A 6598-nucleotide genomic window follows, 5' to 3' on the forward strand; every position below is an offset into this window, starting at 1 on the left:
CAAACTATTAATAAGATAATCGATATCGATAGTTATTATTTATATCGATATCGATATCGATATTGATATAGATACCAATATCGATATCGATATCAATATCGATATTTAAATCGATATCGATATTGGTATCGATATCGATATTGATATTGATAGTTATGATTTATATCGATATCGAAATTGGTATCGATATCAAAATCGATGTCAGTATCGATATCAAAATCGATATTGGTATCGATATCAATTTTAATATTGATAGTTATTATTTATATCGATATCGATATCGATATCGATTTAAATATCGATTTATATATCGATGATATTGATATTGATATCGAAATAGATACCAATATCGATATCGATATCAATATCAATATTAAAATCGATATCGATATCGATATAAATAATAACTATCGATATCGATATCGATATAAATCAAAACTATCAATATCAATATCGATATAGATACCAATATCGATATCGATATCGATATCGATATAGATACCAATATCGATATCGATATCAATATCGATATTTAAATCGATATCGATATCGATATCGATATTGGTATCGATATAAATCGATTTAAATTCGATGGTACAAGGGACCTGATTTCCTTTACCAAACAGAAGAACATTGGCCCGTCGAAGTAACCACGACAAGTAAAGGAGAACCTTCAGGCGAAGAGAAAGTTAACCACGTCACCGATAACAGGAAACGGAAGCTCACAGACGCCTTACCTGATGTATCTCGCTTTTCAAACTGGGACAGACTCCGTTACACCACAGCTCGCGTTCTACAGTTCATCCAACTCTGCAGAGCCAAAAAGGAAAGTGTCAATTACAAAAGGACACGGCAGAACAAAGAAAGGGATCCGAGCTGGAAGAGCATCAACAAGCCCGCCATGAAACAACAGCAAATAGCGAAGAAAACAGCGTCTAGTAGAAACTTTTTCCCAGTCACTGCCGAACATCTCAAAAGATCAGAGGAGCTTCATCTCAAGAAGACTCCTTCACAGAAGAAATAGAAGACTTGAAAAACAGCAAGGCACTCAACAAGGAGAGTCGCCTGAACCAATTGAGCGTCGAATACGCCGGTGATGCAATCAGATTAAGAAGCCGCATTCGAGTAACGGAAGACTTCAAGAGCCCTATAGTATTAGACGGTGATCATCCAATAGTCAGGCTCTGGATAAAGGCCGTACATCATCAGCTACATCACGCCGGAGTCGAAGCTACGGTCAACGAATGCAGGCAGCAGTATTGGGTGCTACGTGTGCGCCCAGTAACGCGGATGGTAATAAAAAGATGCCTGTTCTGCCGAATGAAGACACAGAAGCCGCCGTACCCCAGAACTGGAGACCTGCCGGAATGTCGCCTAGCGCACCATCTGCGACCCTTCAGCTTCACCGGCCTAGACTACTTCGGGCCTCTATCAGTGACCGTCGACCGAACCCGACAAAAAAGATAAGTGGCCATCTTTACGTGTCTCACCGTGAGGGCTATACACCTGGAGATTGCCAGTTCACTCAGCGCTGACTCAGCAGTAATGGCGCTAAGGAGAATGATGGCACGCAGGGGCTCTCCAACAGAAATCTGGTCAGACAATGGAACGAACCTGAAGGCGGCAGACAGAGAACTTCGGCAGGCAATGGACAGCGCCACAGCAGCAGAAGCAGCGAAGAAAACGACCTCCTGGCGGTACATACCACCCGGAGCTCCATTTATGGGCGGAGCGTGGGAACGCATGGTCCGCTCTGTGAAGTCAGCGCTCACTGCTACACTGCATGAACGACATCCAACAGAAGAAGTCCTCTCGACCCTACTGACTGAGGTGGAATATACGGTGAACAGCAGACCACTGACGCACGTCTCTGTCAGCCCAGAGGATCCTGAGGCACTAACGCCCAATCACTTCCTATTGGGTGGCCCGGGACGCGTGCCGCTACCAGGAACGTTCAACGATCGGGATGCTGCCTCCAGATCGAGTTGGCGAGCCGCGCAGAGATTGGCCGACGTGTTCTGGACACGCTGGGTGAAGGAGTACCTACCGGAACTCCAGCACCGGCGGGAGCCGCATGGACGAGGACCAGCGATCCAGGTCGGCGATCTCGTGCAGATAGTCGACGCTAACTTGCCGCGCAACGTGTGGATACGAGGAAGAGTCATCGCCACGTACCCGGGCCCAGACAACGTGGTGCGCGTCGTGGATATCCAGACCAAAGGAAGAGTATTGCGACGGCCGGTGAGGAAGCTGGTAGTCCTGCCTCTGTCTACAGACAACACGCCCGCACCGACAAATGATGCGACATAGCCGCACGGCGGGAGGATGAATGAATGAATGAATGAATACACTTTTATTGTACACCACATAAACATAACAAATTAACAGTAAAAATTTAACAAAAGGTATACAATTTGGCGGCCTTATCGCTACATAGCGATCTCTTCCAGGCAACCAAAGGCGTTAAAAACAGCTCAAGAAGAGAGGTAGGTGGTGCATTTAACTGTACTGTGTTGCAAATAAACATGCATAAACCTATATATACAAATATAATATGTACATATAACAAACTTACAATAAAATATATAGATAGTGATAATAATTAATATATACCTATATAATTAATATCAATAATAAATAAATATATACAATATTGTCAAACCACAAATAAAACAGAAGAGAATAGGCAAGTTAAAGATCCGCAGATGCAGACAGAAAATGATCTTTGACAAGTTTTTTAAAAATGGTTATAGACTGTGCCTCTCGGATTTCAAGAGGCAAGGCATTCCAAAGCTTAACAGCCTGAACAGTGAAAGATCGGTGGAAGAAAGATGAATTATGTGAAGGCACCCTTAAGATCAATTTCCTTGCAGTACGGAGAACTTCACCAGGGCGACCAACGAATTCAAATTTTTCCTTTAAATAAGGTGGAGAAGAAGGAAAAAACAACACACAGTAGAGAATAGAAAGAATGTGCAAATTCCGGCGAAGTCGAATAGGTAACCACTTGAGACGAGAGCGAAATTGTGATACATGGTCATATTTACGTAACCCAAATATGAACCGAATGCTAATGTTTTGAAGTCACTCAAGTTTATTTAACTGATCGTCAGTTAGGTTAACAAAGCTTGCGTCAGCGTAATCCAGAATAGGAAGAAGGAGAGTCTGTGCTAACATAATCTTGGTAGGAATCGGAAGGAAAAATTGAAGGAAGGATGTGCGGGACGGTCAGCTGATTTCGTTTAGAGTTAATATTTCGTGTGCCTAATTTTAAGATAACATGTAAATAGTTTTAAGTTTAGTAATAGAATTTAATAGGTAACATTTAATAGGTAATAATAGCATTTTAGAAATAAGCATATTTTAACAATAATTGCCCTTATGTAACTGGAACAAAATAACGCCCTCTGATTGGCCGAGAAATAGAACCAATCAGAGGGCCTGTTTTATTGTGGCAAATTTGATATAAATACCGCACCCGTTTGTACGCCGAGTCAGTTCCAATCAGCAAGCGGTTGCGGTAACAAGAAAAAGGAAGAATAAAAGAAACAAGAAGAAATCTCTGGAGTTTTCATTTTCCAACCAACCCAGCAACAGTACATGTACAGAAGCGTACACTGTTGTTGGTACAAATAGAAATAAACATATTGTTAAGTACAGGCCGATAACTCAGAGTAAACTGACGCGATTTGAAGGTGAAATATCAGCCAAAATTCCTGCTCTCTTTTTTGAAAACTGTCATCACAACAATCTTTATCGTACGCTTTTCAATGAAAAAGAAAGTGCATTTAATAAAGTATTTAATTTTAAATACATAGATTCTAATGAAAAAATGAGGTTTAGTGATTGGGCGACTATAGGCATTTACAAAACCAGGGATAAGTTGTATGAGCTATATGATGAAAAACAATACAATCAGACTCCAACTTTCCTTGAATATGTAAAAAGTTACTCCAAAACATTTAAAAATGTTTGTAGACAAGCTAAGTCGCTATACATTAAAGATCGGATAGTAAAATCTGAAAACAAAATACAAACAACCTGGAATATTGTTAATAATGAATCTGGGAAAACTAAAACTCGAGACGGAAATTTTGAATTAATTATTAATAATAATATGGTAACTACTGATACAGAAGTTGCTAGTACTTTTGAAAACTTTTTTCAGAATGTTCCTAATTTGTTAACAGATTCACTAAATTCCTCACCTACTGCAGCTCAGAATTTATTAAGAGGCAACATTAATGAGTGCAAAGTTTTATTTCATTTCAAACATATAGATGCATCGGATATCAGTAAAAACTTCAAGTTGTTAAAATTAAAGAAAACAGGTGATATATGGGGAATGTCGGTACAGGTAATATCTCAAATTATTGACGTCATTGCTCCTCTTTTAGCCATAATTTTCAATGAATGTGTTGATTTAGGTACTTTCCCGAACCTAATGAAACATAGTTTATGATGCCTGGGAATGTTAACAGAACGCCATGGGTGTTTTTTATGATCTATCTAAAGCTTTGGATTGTGTTGATCATAAAACCTTGCTTCTTAAGCTAAGCCACTATGGTATCCAAAACGTTGCACTAAATTTGGTTGCCTCTTATCTCAGCAATAGAACCCAAAGAGTTTGCATAAATGATGCAGTCTCAGGGTTCAAATACCTCAATGGCTGTCCCACAAGGCTCGATTTTGGGTCCTTTTCTATTTTTAGTGTATATAAATGATCTACCGTACCATGTCAGTGGAACATGCGACATTGTATTGTTTGCAGATGATACATCTCTAATTTTTAAGACTGATAGGAGTAAAGATAACTCTGACGAAGTAAACCGTGTTATGTCGCAAGTGTCGCACTGGTTTACAGTTAACAACTTACTTTTAAATGCAAAAAAAACAAAGTGTGTCGAATTTATCTTACCAAATGTAAAGAAAATTGATAAAAATATAATGATGAATGGTGATATTGGTATCGATATCAATTTTAATATCGATAGTTATTATTTATATCGATATCGATATCGATATAGATACCAATATCGATATCGATAATCGATATAAATCGATTTAAATATCGATATTGATATCGATATCGATATTGGTATCTGTATCGATATCGATATTGATATCGATAGTTATTATTTATATTTATATCGATATCGATATCGAAATAGATACCAATATCGATATCGATATCTATATCAATATTAAAATCGATATCGATATCGAAATAAATAATAACTATCGATATTAAAATTAATATCGATACTGACATCGATTTAGATATCGATACCAATATCGATATCGATATAAATCATAACTATCAATATCAATATCGATATCGATACCAATATCGATAACGATATTTAAATCGATATCAATATCAATATTAAAATCGATATCGATTATCGATATCGATATTGGTATCTATATAAATATGTTCATTCTGCTTTGAACTAAATGTGCCACAGTAAGGAAAGGCACACATAACGAATTTACATTGAGTTTTACTATGTAAAGCTAGTAATTTATCAATGCATCTTATAATTTGATGCTTTTTGACATTCAAACTGTCTCCTATTAAGAGAACAACATTTTTATTTACATCTAAATAGTCACTATTCAAACTATTAATAATATAATCGATATCGATAGTAATTATTTATATCGATATTGATATCGATATCGATATTGGTACCTGTATCGATATTGATATCGATAGTTATTATTTATATCGATATCGATTTAAATATCGATATCGATATTGATATTGATAGTTAAGATTTATATCGATATCGATATCGATATAATTATAAATAATAACTAACGATATTAAAATTTATATCGATAAAGATATCGATACTGACATCGATTTTGATATCGATGTCGATATCAATTTTAATATCGTTATTTAAATCGATATCGGTATTGGTATCGATATCAAACTCGATGTCAGTATCGATATCTTTATCGATATTGGTATCGATATCGATATAGATACCAATATTGATATCGATATCGAAATAGATACCAATATCGATATCGATATCAATATCGATAGTTATTATTGAAATCGATATCGATATCGCTATTGATATTGATAGTTATGATTTATATCGATATCGATATAGATACCAATATCGATATCGATATCGATAGTTATTATTTATATCGATGTCGATATCGATATGGGTACCAATATCAATATCGCTGTCCATAGCGATATCAATATTTATATCGATATCGATATATATCGATAGTTATATATCGATATCAATATTGGTATTTATATCGATATAGATATCGATACTGACATCGATTTTGATATCGATACCAATACCGATATCGATTTAATCATAACTATCGATATCGATATAAATCATAACTATCTATTTCGATATCGATATCGATATCAATATAAATCATAACTATCGATATCAATATCAATATCGACATTGATATTGGTATCTATATCGATATCGATATTAATCATAACTATCGATATCAATATCGATATCGATATCGATTTCAATAATAACTATCGATATTGATATCGATATTGATATTCGTATCTATTTCGATATCGATATCGATATGGACA

At 36.2% G+C, this 6598-nt stretch overlaps 1 pseudogene; it reads left to right on the forward strand.

The window, feature by feature from the left end:
* Window positions 1-592: 592 nt before the first annotated feature.
* Window positions 593-2337, forward strand: LOC120634640 (annotated as a pseudogene).
* The last annotated feature ends 4261 nt before the right edge of the window (window positions 2338-6598 follow it).

This window comes from Pararge aegeria, chromosome 24 (genome assembly GCF_905163445.1).
Source record: "Pararge aegeria chromosome 24, ilParAegt1.1, whole genome shotgun sequence".
In the NCBI taxonomy this organism is placed as follows: Eukaryota; Metazoa; Arthropoda; class Insecta; order Lepidoptera; family Nymphalidae; genus Pararge; species Pararge aegeria.